Source organism: Kryptolebias marmoratus, linkage group LG1, assembly GCF_001649575.2.
Source record: "Kryptolebias marmoratus isolate JLee-2015 linkage group LG1, ASM164957v2, whole genome shotgun sequence".
NCBI lineage: Eukaryota > Metazoa > Chordata > Actinopteri > Cyprinodontiformes > Rivulidae > Kryptolebias > Kryptolebias marmoratus.
The window spans coordinates 29,473,542-29,488,699 of record NC_051430.1 but is presented as its reverse complement, the minus strand read 5'-3'; the positions used below and the strand labels follow the sequence as shown (position 1 = coordinate 29,488,699).

At 41.7% G+C, this 15,158-nt stretch overlaps 1 long non-coding RNA gene across 1 annotated transcript in view; it reads left to right on the top strand.

The window, feature by feature from the left end:
* The window catches only part of LOC119617512, a 78,179-nt gene extending 64,325 nt beyond the window's left edge, over window positions 1–13,854 (top strand). The window contains exon 4 of the long non-coding RNA XR_005233833.1: window positions 13,569–13,854. This is a non-coding gene — a long non-coding RNA (uncharacterized LOC119617512). The remainder of the gene's footprint in view (window positions 1–13,568) is intronic.
* Window positions 13,855–15,158: the final 1,304 nt, after the last annotated feature.

Genomic DNA, 15,158 nt, shown 5'->3' with positions numbered 1-15,158 from the left:
ACCCTTCCACCACAACCTAGATGCTCCATGTTTGTTGCCATGAAATGTCCGCCCCCCCCACACACACACGGCAGCTCATGATCGTGCCTCTCATGTGACCATATGCCAACCTCTCCATCCCCCTTTATCATCCCACAACATGTCTGTCTGCGCGCGATACACACCCTGCAGCTCACCACTCAAACCTCTGACCAGGACGGGCTCGGCGTTAAAGGCCTAGCATTCCTTGGGGGAATGCATATCGCCCGCCACCTTTTCATGCCAGAGCTTTAACTGAAGACATGCTGAGAAATGCGGAAATGTGTCCAATTAAAAACAAAACCATCGTGCCAGAGGTAAAGCAATGTTTGTGTTGGCAGCCATCTTGAATTGGGGTAACTCTAAAAACTAATCAGTTGCAGATGAAAAGCTAGTTATTACTTTGAGTACTTTGCCAACAGTACAGATAAATGAGCACAGACAGTCCAAACATTATTGGTAGCAGGGGATAATAGATTAATGTATGTCTCGTACATTTTCTCTTTAACTGCTGATTTCCTGCTCATCCCTGATTTGATTGGTCTCAATGTTCCTTCATTAATGTCTTTATTATTGAGCATCAGACACTTGTTTTAATATTTTCCTCCTGGGGAAGCCTGTGCCCTGGATTATGTAAGGCTGAGTTACTCCTCTGCCCTCAGGCCCCGTGTCGTATGCTGCTTTAAGACCTGGGGACCCCAGGGGGCCCGTCTTCGTCGTCTTCTAATGGAATCCAATTTCCACAGAGACCTTTGAGATGTCTGCACGCGGAGCCACGTCTCGTCACAAAACCAGAAGGACTTGTCAGAACCATCTAAAGGGAGAGCAATTTGTCTGTGACGGATCGCAGATGTCAGAACTGTGAGTCTGAGACGTGCAGAGGAACCTGAGGTGGACTCCTGAGGGGTCTGGAAAAACGGAGGAGGACCACTTAAGTGGGCCACCTATGAGATTAGTTTGAAGTCATGGTTGAACTTACTGTAAAAGCTTCTGTTGGGCTTCAGATCCTTCAGAGTACCGTTTGTTTTATTTATCTTTATGCCAGATGGTGAAAGACGAGGGATGTTTTTGTGTGTGGGTGTGCAGGCCGCCGTGGCCAGTCAACCTTAGCAAACAAAAATGGCTACAACTCAATCAGTTCTATAGATATTGAGGCAAAATTTGGTGGGGTAGTAGCTGAGAGGCAACCCCAACTCATACTTCAGAGCCGTAGACCGTTCAAACTGGTTGCATTTAAATTATAACAAGAATAACCCCCAAAAATAAAAAAAACAATCTGATGTGAACAGAGCCACAGTCTAAACAATGACATGAAATGTGGCGAGCAATATGCATTCCTTCAAGGAAATGCAGCATTATTCTTTAGCAATGTATATTTGGAGAAATTGTTGGATTCTTAAGTGCAAATATGTTTTCTAAACCCAGCAGTTTTATCGATGTCTTTGTGAACATAATGCCATCCTTGCACAGAAATCTTTTGCTAAACGAGTAGATCCTGTATTTAAGTGTTAAAATCATCTGTGGTGAACCTGCCTGGGTTTCAGGTGCTTCAGGCTGAGCTCCTCTCTCTCCTCTCTCTCTCTCTGGAGGCCAGATACGTGGCGTGTTTGGACCGAGGGATCATGGCTGACGTTTCCTCATTAGGATGTTCGTTAGCCTCATTTTGGTGCTGTCACAGCCAATTTCTGTTACATCCCTGCGCCCAGACCGCCGTCGTTTCAGAGCGCGAGGAGCACCGAGGGTAGGAGAATCCATCTGAATATCTCAATAAATAATCTCATCCTTTCAGGAGCTCGGGGCTCATTAGACGGCTGAGGAGTTTGTAAAGTGAGGCGCAGGTGGTTTTATCCACGAGATGACCAGGAAACAATGATGTTATCTGCAAATTTGAGCCTTTTAGTCCAGTTGTAAAGACTAAAATACTGGTTGTCGCCCACAACTGAAAGGCAAAGATGGACAATGGTTTTGCTTGTGTGTTCGTAAGCCTGTCTGTTAGCAAAATCTCTCATAAACCACTGGATAAATTTAAATGAAACTTTCAGAAAGAAATCATTGTATGTAGATCTACAACTGAGCAGCTAAATGAAGTCGACTCTATTCAAAATGGTCAGCACAAAAATGGATTATAGCCAAGACAAACATGGCTGTAGTTCAATCAGTTTAAGAGATATTGAGCTAAAAGTTGATGTGGTAGTAGCTGAGAGTCTTTCACAAGTCTAGTGATGTTGTTTAAGATCACACAGAAGATTATTTCCAATTTTTTGACCAAAATGAGTAAAAACTCTGGCATAAAAGGTGCCAGCTGATGTGCATTTGTGTTTTTGCTGGACAAAATCAGTTTTCTACCGTGTAAATAATAGCATGTAGATAGATTTATGCCTAAAATCTGGGTACTTCGTTGTTCGTCTTCCATTTCTTGGCTTAAATTGTTGAAATGTTATGTAAGTTTTGACAAATCTAACATATTTAGTGAGTAATGTTTTAAGGCCTCTGTCTGGGTCATTAAGCCACCCAGTGAAGTATGTTCAACATTTGTTTGTGTGTCACAAAACAAATGTTGCAGTCAGACTTTATTTTTTTTATTGTTTTCCTTGTGCACTTGGCGTTAATTCGGTCTAACGAAAGCGCTCATTAGTTCTAATAAATCGTGTGACTTCTTCTCGTTCCACTAGAGCCTGACCTTTCTCCGTGCACTGCCCGTAAAAATCTCCTGCTAGGATTTTCACTGTTTGATGCCTCCGTTAATTGGGAATGATTTGAGCTTCTTCTTCTGCTTTTGTCGCCGCTCGAATTCAGCATGGAGCTAATGGCAAATGTCACCGTGAATTGGCTGCCGCATTATTTGGGAGAGCGTGTAATTTGTTTTTCTTTTCCTCCCAGACGATGTAAAACAGACCTTCGGAAGGCTCATTAACGTATGGGGATGGGGGGGGGGTTCCTTGAAAGCGAGCAACGCAATAATCGTGGAAGCGTCGGAAACAACGGGATTATTTCAACCTCGCCAGCTCTCGTCGTTAGCTTTCGTCCTGATCGTCTCAAACGCTGCTAATGAACAACACAAAAGATCGACCTGCTAAAGATTAGAAAGGCAACGGGGCCAATCGGATCTAATTACACGTGTGCACCTCAAACCGCACGGCATTTGGCTGAAAGGTCAGGAGAAATCCCCAGCCTTAATCTACAGAACCTGTGGCCTTCTGGACCTTTTGGACTCGAGCTAACAGCAGCCGCAGAGGAAGACTGAAGTAAAAGTTTTGCTCTGAGCGTTTTTTTACAGAAGCCGCAGCTTTTGTGTCTCTGTGACAAATGCAGTTTGATGTTTTTAGCTGATTAATTAAAAGGTCACCGTTGTGTTGAAAGCTCCTTAGTTTTTATTAACTTGTCAGTGTTTATGATGATGTGTTAAATCGTGTTGTAACACTTTCAGCATCGGTGGACGGCGACATATTTGGGACACAAAAAACCAAAGAGGACGTTATATTTTCTTTTGTTTTAGAGTATTGAGATTAAAGCCGAAATGTTGAGAAAAAAAGTATTTCTAGAATTGAGTTAAATTTGTAGCTTTTAGCTAGCCTTGATGCTTTTGTTTTTAGCGAGTCTGCTTCTTTTAGCTGTAACAACTCAGTTTCATCACTCTGTATTTTTGCAGAATGGCTAACATTTACAAACTGTTGTTTTGTTCTGAGGGACACTGATACTTTGTCGTTTCAGTGTAAGATTTAATGGTCTGAAACAAAAAACATCTGATAGCGACACCGTTTCCACTCATTTGATTAAATTCTCGTCCTCATACTTCAGACTGTCTGCTCAACCAAATAACGTCCTCATGTCCTTATCTGTCCTCTCAGCTCTGATCTCAAATTATATTTTGCTAACAAACATGAAAAACAGCCATCATCACTCCTAAGCTGTTGGTTTACAGAAACACCCTTGATTCTGTCCTTTCTGCTAATGTTGCCTCCCATGTCAGCGGATAAAACCGTCATAAAACTGATTATAGTTTTTTTTTTTTTTTGCAACTAATGTGCATTGTGCTAGAAAAAAAGATGTCAGCTAGAAAGATGAAGGGTAGGAGGAGGGAATGATAGGAAGAACCTTGATTAAAGTAAGATGCACGCGCCTCCGTGAATCAGAAAATATAAATCAAGAGTCAGCGTGGCAGAGAGGATCTCTGTAAACAACCAATCACTGAGCATCGTCTCGCTCTACAGCCGTCCTTTTTATCGCCCGCCGCCGAAGGTGTGGCGGAGCGATAATGTTTTTACCCGATTCTGTGTCTGCGTACATCACCGAACAGACTTTATTTAACTTAGCCAGTTTCACAGATATTGAGCTAAAATGTGACGTGGTAGTAGCTGAGCTTTGTCCCCAACACATACTGTGAGCGCAACGCTTTGTTCGATTTCTCTGCTTAAAATCTTGGCGTTAAATGCTGGAGTCATGAAACACTTGGCACTCAAAGTAATCATTGCAGGTACATTTACAACTGATCAACTTTTGGATTTAGCTTAATTCAATATGGCTGCCACAGCAAATCAGCCTTAGCCAAAACGAAAATGGCTATACCTCAGTAAACCTTACAGATACAGAGCTAAAATTTGGTGCGGTAGTAGGTTAAAAAGTCAGCATAAGATGGTCTAAAACTTGTTGGGTAATATGCATTGTGTTTGTCTCTTTGGTTTTTGTTAACACGATTCCCCGGAGCCGTAACTCGGCACTCAGGCTCTGGTTTCTGCTTTTTCTTTGAGTCATCCTTGTGCAGGGACTTTCCTCTGCACGTCGGGCAGCAGAGGTCCGTTTCAGCCACAGCAGCAGCTGGACACGAGCAGATGTGGGTCTCGGAGAGGGGAGGCGAGCGTAAGGCATGTGGCAGGAAATATGGGGGGGAATGGGGCGAGAGTGCAGCATCAGGCTGCTTGTCTTGTCTGGTGGAGCGTGTGAGTCGCCCTCTGCTTCTTACAGGCAGCAGCTGAGCCAGTCACAGTGGGGTCTGTACACTCCTCACTCCACTCAGCCTGGCGTCCGCCGGCTCGGGGCTGACATTTCCAGAGGTGCTAAGTCACTCAGCATCTCGTTACTCCCTCTGACAAGTCGAGCTGGATCATAGCGAGCGCCGGCAGACTTGAGCCGAGGCCAGGCGGGGGGAGGCCTCTTTCAACACAAGCCACTGATCTTCCCCGCTGGAGGTGCCGAGATCTCAAGGTGTTTACAGGAGATCGGGCGAGGTGTCAATCTCGGATTCGGCCCGGCACGCCACCCCCATCCCCCCTTCCTGGTGTCAGTCAGGTGTGAGGAGTGGTGCGAGGTCGAGCCGGGGGATTGGTTGACGGAAAGGAAGGGCATCGCAGCGACAGCTCTGCGGTGTCAGCGGTCAGATTGCCCAAAACCAAACTTCACGGCTGATTTTCTTGGGCACCACAGTCGAGAGTGACACAAGTTTCCCCGCCTGGAGGTAAAAATAGAGGCTTGATTCACTTGTCATTTTGCACAGAGTTCAGTCGCAACACACCATGAAGGAGTCCGGGATCATCTGCTCGTTCAGCCTGTCAGCTGGAGACTTATTGGAGGGTTTAGAGAAAAGGTCACTCCACTGCTGAACTGACTGTTCGCTGTTCCAGTGAAGGAGAAACGTGCAGAGGAGTCACAGTGATTACCGCTCAGGGATCTGGCACCAAGCCGCTCACACCATGTTTCTGCTTTTCTCTATCACTGGATGGTACCTTTGCCTTCATGTAAAGATTTTCTTTTTTTTAATATGAATTACTTGGTTCATGTTCCCTTCTGATGGTCGCCCATCACCATGAAAAGATCATGTAATTGTGTCTGTTAGCAAAACATCTGAATAACCAGTTGGATTTTAATGAACCTTTCGTTTTGCAAATGTTATTTTAATCTAACTGCTTCTGCAGACTTTGAGCTATTTAAGCTGTTGATACACCAGAGTGCTGTGACTTTCCATTATTGTAACTTTTGTACTTTTCAAATTATTTAACTTCATTTTAAATAAAATTCTCTACAGGAAATACACTGAGATCTCTTCAGTTCCTTTGAAAACATTCTTTTAAAATTCTGCTTAAACATACTTTTTGTTATATGCTATATTTAGCTTTTAGCTAGTCAATTCCTACGTTTAGCTTTAGCTAGCCTTTCACTACTTTTGACTAGCCTTTCTCTAGTTTTAACTAATTTAGCCTTTTTGGTGCTTTAAACTAACCCTTTGCTATTTTAACTTTTAGCTAGAAGTAGCAAAAGGTAAGAAGAAAATGGCTAAATTAAAGTGGTAAAAGGCTAGCTAAAGGTTGCTGCTTTTAGCTTTAAGGACTCTGTATAAACTTCTTTAGCAAACTTCAGCTTTCACACGTCATTTTCACAGAAAATGCAATTTATCTAATTTTAATTTATATCCCCCTCAAAACTGCTTTCAGTAAGTTTTATTTCAACGACCTTCAGACATTATGTAGCCGCTTTAGTTAAATATTAAACTCTAGTTTAGTAAAAAGCTGGATTTTAGATTGACAGGCCTTAGAGAGACTTTATGTGCATCCTGTCTCGTTACAGAAACCACATCAGTTTCTTTTCACTGTAATGTTTTTTCATGTTTCAGCTTTTTGTAGTCGTTTCTGAACTTGTTGTCTGTTTAACAGCAGTTCAGGAGGAACGATTTCCTCTCCTTTGCTGAAAGAACCGATGGAACAAAGCAAGGGAACAGATATAATCTGATGGCTCCGTCTTTAATCCCTTTGAAGAGGGGAGGCAGAGGACCACCGTTCTATTATGCATGTGTTGCCATTTCCCTGTGACGAGTCTGGTCTGACAACGTGGCGTATCCCATCATGAATTAATCAATCCACACGTTTCATCAGCAGTGACTTTGAAACTTAAAACATTGTCAGTTTCAAATCACTCAGAAAGTCGCTTTTTTATTTTTGTCTGTGGAGGAGAGATTGAATTTATTTAACCTTTAGATTTAGGCTGTTTTCACCCTAAATGCTTGTCTCTGTCTCAGGAATTACAAGATTTATGATGTGAATTTGAAACATTATCGTGTTAAAACCAGCATTCCTTGAAGACGTGCATATTGCCCGCTGACTTCTAGTTGTTTTATGGCTCAGGAGTTGCAGTAATTTCGTTGGGTTTGCTTCTGTTTGGACTCCGGGGACACGTGGTTGGGTTTATTCAAGCCAAGGTGACAAATATACGTTAAGCATTCGGTGTCCTCTCCTGGTTGGCTTCCTGTCTCCTTGTCCGGACACCTCCCCTTCCGTTCCTCCTGCCCTTCCCTCGTTTCCTCCGTGTCTCTGAGTCTCTGGGAGAGGTTCGGTTTGGGGAGAGGATGTGGGGAACAGCTGGGCCCCATCACTTCTCATTGCGGGCCTGGGAGAGACGTAGCTGACAGAGTGATGCACAGAGCCTGTCCTTGCTAATGACTGCGCCATTCTCCATCATTATCACCATCATTAGAAAATTAGGGGGACAGAAGGTATTTACTGTAAACCTGCCACCTCCCAAGGAGAGATAAATAGAAACTGATAAATGCGATCGTGTGACGCTGCGTGTCTATTAACCTTCCCATTTTCCAGCTCCAGCATATGCGCATTTAACAATCATTAATACTCTCTAATTGGGCCAGTTTCTACTGAGGAAAATATTCCTGATAAATAACACGGAACAACAAAGTGATCCTGCGTCAAACTGTGCAATGTTATACCTTATTTTATTCAAATTCGTCCCAACATTTCACTGTTTTGACGTCGTCTGCTGTGCTTTCAAAACCCCAAATTTAAGATCTACAATACTTATATTATTTTTTACATTTAACAAACGAGTTGGTGTTCTGCTAGCAGGCAGATCTCGCTGCATTTGTTCCAGATTTGTTTTTTTTCCCTCAAAGATGCCAAGCTTTTGTGTTACATTTGACCAACTCAGCTGCTAGGAGACGGACTACAGAGCAAATTACATCCTGCTAACAGCTTGGCAGCGCCGCAGTGGCTGATTGCTCATCGTTTGACCGCGTTACAGCTGGACAACGGCGCATCAGGACCGATGTCAAGGGCACAGATGCAAACACACCCACAAAAATCACACGCGCGGTCCGAGGGCAGTTCAGCTCGCTCAGCAGATCTCTGCAGTACGTATGTTCTGTGAATGTGCCAACGCACAGACACAAAGACGCAGACCGAGCTGGGGGCAAGGAGACTGGAGATTCTGGGATGAAGCAGGTTTTCACAACTGGTTAGCTTCGGTGTTTCTGGAGCGATGTGTGATCGTTTTACCGTCTGGACAGCAGAGGGTTTAGCTGCTTTTATCAGCACCACTTGGCCTCACCTTAACTGCAATTCTGCTGATTTCATTCATTTCTTTTAAACTCTGCTTCTGCTTCTTTCTTTTTTTCAGCCTCTTATTTTTCTAGTTCTATTTTATCTCAATACACATATATTTTAAGATCTACATCTATTTATTTAAAACTGTATATTTATTTATTTTTAATTGTTGCAGTAGTTTTTAATGTGTGTATCCTGTCAGCTTCTATCACTTTGCTGAAAAAAAAAAATAGTAGTTTTCAGGTCTAATCTGTCATTTTTTTTAGCAGTGGATAACAACCTTCTTAATGACCTGTTTTCAATGGTTTAAATATTTTAAAAACACGCTGACATCTGACTATTTTACATGAAAATACAACATAAGAATATCATCATTTAGATTTGAACTTTACATTTTTGGGATTTTTCCCAACTTCCTGCCCAGCAAAATGATGAAATAAGGACAAGCTAGATCAAATATTGCCAACAAAACTTGCAAAACAACAAACAATTATTATTATTTTTTTGCAAATAGATGGCATTTGTCATTTCTGTATTATATAGTTAAACATTTTTAACTTTTTCTTTTTGATTAAGGTATTTTGGTTGTGACATTGCTTTTGAATTATTGTATATCGATGTTAAATTAATCAAATGTTTAAAATGTCGTTACTCTGAAGTATTAGCATCGATAGTTTTGTCAGCATTTATAAACCAGGGTCCAGTGTGTCCGGGGCCCCTCCCTCACCTGCCACCTGCCTCAGACGGCACCAAACCTTGACTCCCCTTCCTGCAGGAGGTGGGCTTGTGGAGGTGACTGGTTTGACTTTTTTCATTCAAGGGTTGACCACCAGGTGCTTTCTTACAAGCTTTCCTTATGCCCAGAAGGGCTCCTGTTTTCTGTGATCCTCTTTCTGTGGGTCTTTGAATCACTTTTAGTCTGAACCCCCTCCCCTGAGACCAGGTTGCCCTGGAAGACCCTACCAGGGGCTGACTCCTACAGACATGGAGGTACTTAAACCACCAGATTAAGGCGACAGTTCTGCAGAAGGACTAAACTCTAGTCCAGGGGTGGGCAATCCTGGTCCTGGAGGGCCACTATCCTGCAGGTTTTCCTTGTTTCCCTGCTCCAACACACCTGATTCAGTGGTTAAATCTCCTCTTCAGGTTCTGCGGAAGCCTGTTAATCACTCATTCAATCAAATCAGGAGTCAAAGCAGAAAAACCAGCTCAGACTTGGAGTGTGAGGAGCTCCCTTGTCTGTGGGGAGCTTGGAGTAGAGCCGCTGCTCCTCCTCATCCAAAGGAGTCAGATGAGGTGGTTTGGAAGCTATCCAGGAACGTACAGCTGAAAGCGGACCCCCAGAGAAGACCCAGAACACGTAGAGGGGTTATATATCCTCTCTGGGCTGGGAACACCTTGGGATCCTCCAGGAGGAGCTGGAAGGTGTCTCTGAGGAGAGCGAGGTCTGGGTTTCCATCCTGGACCTGTTGCTTCCACGACCATGGAGAAGAGGAAAAAAAAATCTAATGCATGAAGATGAGCACAACAAGCAGCTTGATTCTACCTGAATGTTTGGACTTTATCTCCTTCTGATGAAGTACTTGTAAGCTATAGATGTGATGTTAACGCAAAAAAAAAATTAACATGGCATATGATCGTTTTCTTTTTTTTTATCTTCAACACCAACGCCATGAATGTAGATCAGGACACTTAATTTTTGAATGGGGTTGAACAGAATCACATTAATGAATTCAGACCGCAGACTGGATTTTATTAGGCATTAAACGGGCTTAGCTACCATTCCTGCTGGTTCATAAGTCACTGCAATGAGAGCGTTTTCCGTTTGTGGTTTGTTTGAATTAGAACTACATCGTCTTTATGATTCGCACCAAAAAGAAAACTGAGATTCCACCCTTCAGACATGAATCTCGTGTTTATAACAGATCTTAAGAAGAAAGAAAACACAAAGCCCTCCTCCAATCAGACGCTGATAATGCAGCTGATGAAATTAGATAATGCAAGTGTAATTTTATAATGGAAAAACAAAAGCGCTGATGTGCATTTAATGTAGCAATTACAGGAGAAGGAGGAGGGTTTCTAATGATGATAATTTGAGTTTTAATTCTGAACCCACTAGTGACTGGCAGAGTCTATCAATTACAGCATTAAAACAGGCCCCAGCTGCAGCGGCCGCGGCAGACGCCTCCCAAATTGTCGTCTAAACTGCTGTCGTTTCTTCTCCCATCGCTCGCTGGTGTAATTGCAGTTTAACCAGTTCATCATAATCACACAACAGTTTCCTTTCCCAGCAGAGAGGGGTGGGATTTCACATCCAGAGTGTCTGGAAAAAAAAATAAATGTGTGTTTTTCAGGCTGTTACAGGATCTACTGCAGTCTGTTGTTAGTCTTAGATCATTTCTTCTATAATGTTTACCGACATCATTACAGACCATTTTAGTGTTTTATCATTTATCAAGAACTGTACTTTCATTTAAAACTTTAACAGACACAAGTAAAAAATAATGTTTTTATTGCAGAATTTATTGTCATCAAAATGAAATTTAAAAATGAATGTTTTCTAAGTTTTCTTACACTGTCTAACATAAATACAGAACAGAAACTGTATTGAATTTTTAGGGGATTTCAGGTGAGAAATTACCTCATTCTCACCCAGTATTCTTCCATTTCTGTCATAATTTTCAGTTCTTCCAAAACATCGTCCGATGTAGATGAAATTTACAAAAAACAAAAAAAGAAAAGAATAATTGCAGAATATTTTTCCATTGATGACAATGTTTTGTTTTAATTGGAAACAGCCCTCTTTGGAACGGGTCACAGAAAAGTGGACTTTAAACATCTGAACAGGCATTTTAATATATTTAACAGTTTTTATACAATCACAGTTTAGGTCTTTTTTAGTGTAAGAATATCTCACTAACCTTTGAGCCATCTTTGTAAGTTTCCAAAATATTTAACAACCACACTTTTTTAATTTCCACAAACTTTATAGTTCTTATACAGTTTATATATTAAGATGGAGACATTTTTTGTCTGCGTTTATCTCGTGTCTCTTACTGCTTTTCGAGCTCACACCAAACCTCCCATAGACTCTCATCGTATCGAAGCTCTGACTTTTTCCCGCCAAGCTACTTCTGCAGACTTTAATATATTAAAACATGCATCTCATACAGGAGATGTCTGCTGTGGCTTTTGTTTTGAGTAACTTTTATACTTTTGAAAGATATTTTATTTTCTTTTAAATGTTTTCTCCATAGAAATCCATTAGGAGCTCTTCAGTTTTTTCAAAATCATTGTTGTCTTTGAAATCTGCTATACTTCCTCTGTCTTATTCTTAAATCGCTTTTAGCTTTAGCTGTTGTTTTATTGCTTTTATCTAGACTTCTGCTCCTTTCAGCTTCGACAGCTCAGTTTCAGTTCTCACTGTTTGTCTTTCTGTCTCATCATGGGAGTGACAGACACAGGTGTGCGGTTACCGTGGCGATCCTAATGAGCCAATGGCAGCAGCTTTAACATTTATTTTAACCTTGGTTCTCTTTACAGTTTAAACACCAAAACATCAGCTGAGATTATTTCAAACGTAAATTCATTTTTGCAGCTTGATGTTTTTCTACTAAACCAGGTGTTTCTGTCGTTTAATTAGAATTATAGAAACGTTTTAGATGCAAAAAACAAATTAGCATGTTCTCCAATAGAAATATTGGCATGTAGACATATTGCCTCTGCAGCGAGTCTCATCAGGAAAGTCAGTTTCTGTTTGTTGTTTGATAGAGTAAAACCAAATCTGAAGGTGGAACAACTCTAGTGTGTTCCACTAATCATGATCAGCGTTTCTGTTTCCAGCTGCAGACGGGAAGACAAACAGGGTGAGAGTGAAATAAGTGTGCGCTCTTTGTGTTTAATGGCTGCTTCGTGGCGTTGGTGATGTGTGAGACGAAGCTCGCTCTGCTGTTCCGGGTTCTGGATGTGAGCATCGGATTAATGCTTCAAAAGCTTCTGTTCAGCTGAACCTGGAAATAAGGATGAAATGTGTTTCCTGTTCACACACAGCAATGACAGTTTGTTTGGGCTGAGAAAAAAAATGATGCTGCGCAAAAGCTACTTAATTTCTTTGGCTTTTTGTAGGAAATTATAAAATATTTTAAAAGGACCCTAAGCTATAATTTCCCTGTTTCGGTTCGAACATTGGCTTATTTCAAGTTTGCTCCAGAACGTTTAGCCTGCTGTGCAGCATCTAGGCTTTAAAAAAAACTTAAAATTATACATTTTGAAGATGAAGGAAGGAGTGTCGGGTCCGATGAACAGAATCTGAAAGACTTTGAGAAAGTCCAGCAAAGACCTGAACCAGGAGCTGAGAGACGAGTCATCCTTCAGCTAATCATCACTTTGTTGATGCTTAAATACTACTTTGTAATATTTATGGTACCTTTTGGGATTTATTGTTGTCTGAAAATGAAAATTGAGTCTTTCTTTGTAATAGGCTGGTCATAAAAACATTACTAAATATATAATTCATGCCTCCTGTTTGTAAAAACAATAGATCATTAAGTTTAGATTCCATTTGAAGCTCAGATTAATCATAGGTCGGTGTTAACAAACAGACAAAAAGAGCTGAAAATAATCAGGTACTGGACTGAAGGCCACTTTAAAGAATACAAAAAAGCCTGACTACTTTGAAAATTCAATAAAATGATCATTTCTTGAAGGAATGCATGTCGCCCGCCGCCTTGCATACCAAAGGTTTAGCACTCAGTATAATTTGGGAATAACTGTCAGCTACTACCCCATCTAATTTTAGCTCATTCTTTAAAATATTGACTGAATTATAACCACTTTTGTGTTGGCTAACTAGCTGTGGCAGCCATCTTGAATCAGGTTGACTCCAAGTTAAACAGCAGTAGGTGTTCACTTAATGATAACTTAGTTTCATTCAAATCTGTTCATTGGTTCATGAGATATTTTGCTAACAAGCAGCCAGTTGTTTTAACATTAATTTCATTAAATTTTATCCAGTGGCTCATGAGATATTTTGCTAACAGACTCAGTCAATTACATGGTTGCCCGCCACCATACAGGGCAGGCGATAATGGCAGACGTTAGCAGAATACTGAACCGTTTTCAGCTACTGTTAGTGATAAAAACCAACAATCTTCCATTTCTTTCAGCACAAACATGTAGATTATCCAAACCCAGTAGCCTGTAATAATACATGATCGCTCGTTCCAACAGCACAGCGAACAGCCGACCTCCTCGTCCAGCGCCGTCCAGCAGACCCGTGAAGCTCAGCCGGAGACGTTCTTCTTGCGTCCAAAAGTTTCCAGAAGAACAGATGAAGAAAGAAGTCGGGAGGCTGGATCAGCTGGCCTGTGATCTCCTGCGCGAGCCAAGCTGTCTGATTGGCTGCAGGGCTGGAGGGCCATCTTGCCTCCCTGGCAGGCAAGTGGCTCAAGCAGTTTGGTTGGGGAGGTGTGTGAATGTGTGTGTGTGTGTGCGTTTGGGTGTGTGTATGTGGGGCAAGAAGGAGGTAGGAGCTTGGAAAAGTGTAGGGTGAGGATGTGTGGATGTTGGAAGAGGAGGATTTCATGGCGGGGAACTGTGAAGATGAGGATGGGGGAGGTTCTGTGCGTCTGTGTGGGCTGTGTAGCATATGTGTGTCGATGCACTGACAGGTTCCTCGAGATCTAAAAATGGCTCAGGTGTGTGAAGCTGCTCAGAGCTGCCATCTTAATGCTAGATTTATAATGGCACGCAACCACGAAATGCAGGCAATCATGCAGTTACCTGTGTGTTTGCCTTTTTGCAAAATATCTCTTAAACCAGTTGACAGATTTGAATTAAACTCTCTAAAATGTACAAGTATCAAAGTGATTCAAGATGGATGCCACAGCTAATCACCATTGGAAAACACAAATTCCTACAACTCGGTTGGTTTTACAGATATTGAGCTGAAACTTGGTGTGGTGGTAGTTAATGCCCCTTTTTCTACATTTTACTCAACGACTGCTTTATTAGGTTCAGCTGATCAGGCGATCATGTGGCAGCAAATCAGTGCATTTAGTATCTAGCTGTGGTGAAGTGCTGAAGTTCAGAATGTGGAAGAAATAAGGCTTTAAGTGACTTTGAGCGTGCTGTGGTTGATGTCAGAGGAGAATGGGCAGACCGGTTGAGATGATAGAAAAGCAACAGTAGCTCAAATAACCACCGTCTCAACCGAGGTCTGCAGAAACCATCTCTGAACACGTCCAGCCTTGAAGCAGACGGGCTCCAGCAGCAGCAGACTACACTGGGTGCCACTTCCTGTCAGTTGAGAACAGGAAACTGAGGCTACAGTACAATAAGGACAATAAGAGGCTTGAAATACATAATCCGGTCTGATGACGGTCAATTCAGACTCACCTAAATCCTCTTTCTTCCACATTCTGATGCTCGGTTCGACCTTCATCATGTCTGGATGCCTGAAGCCACCGAGTTGCTGTCATATGATTGGCTGATTAGCTCCATGTGTTAACAAGCAATTGAATGTATTAATTCCTTTAGGGAATGCTGGTTTCATATTTGTCTTGAAATAGTGACGTATTGTGATAACTTGTTGAGATGTAGTGACTCATGGGCTGTTATTAATTAGAAAAAAATAAAAACACCAACTACAAAGTGTCGTAAATGTAGCTGCAATAAACTACAGTAATGGAAAATAAATTTCTGCAAGATCTAATCAAAGAAAGTTAATTGAGATGAGTCTTTATATAAACAGCTCCGATCTTGAATAGATTCCACCATGTTTGTTAAGATGCTAATCACTAAATAACATTTCTGCTCAGT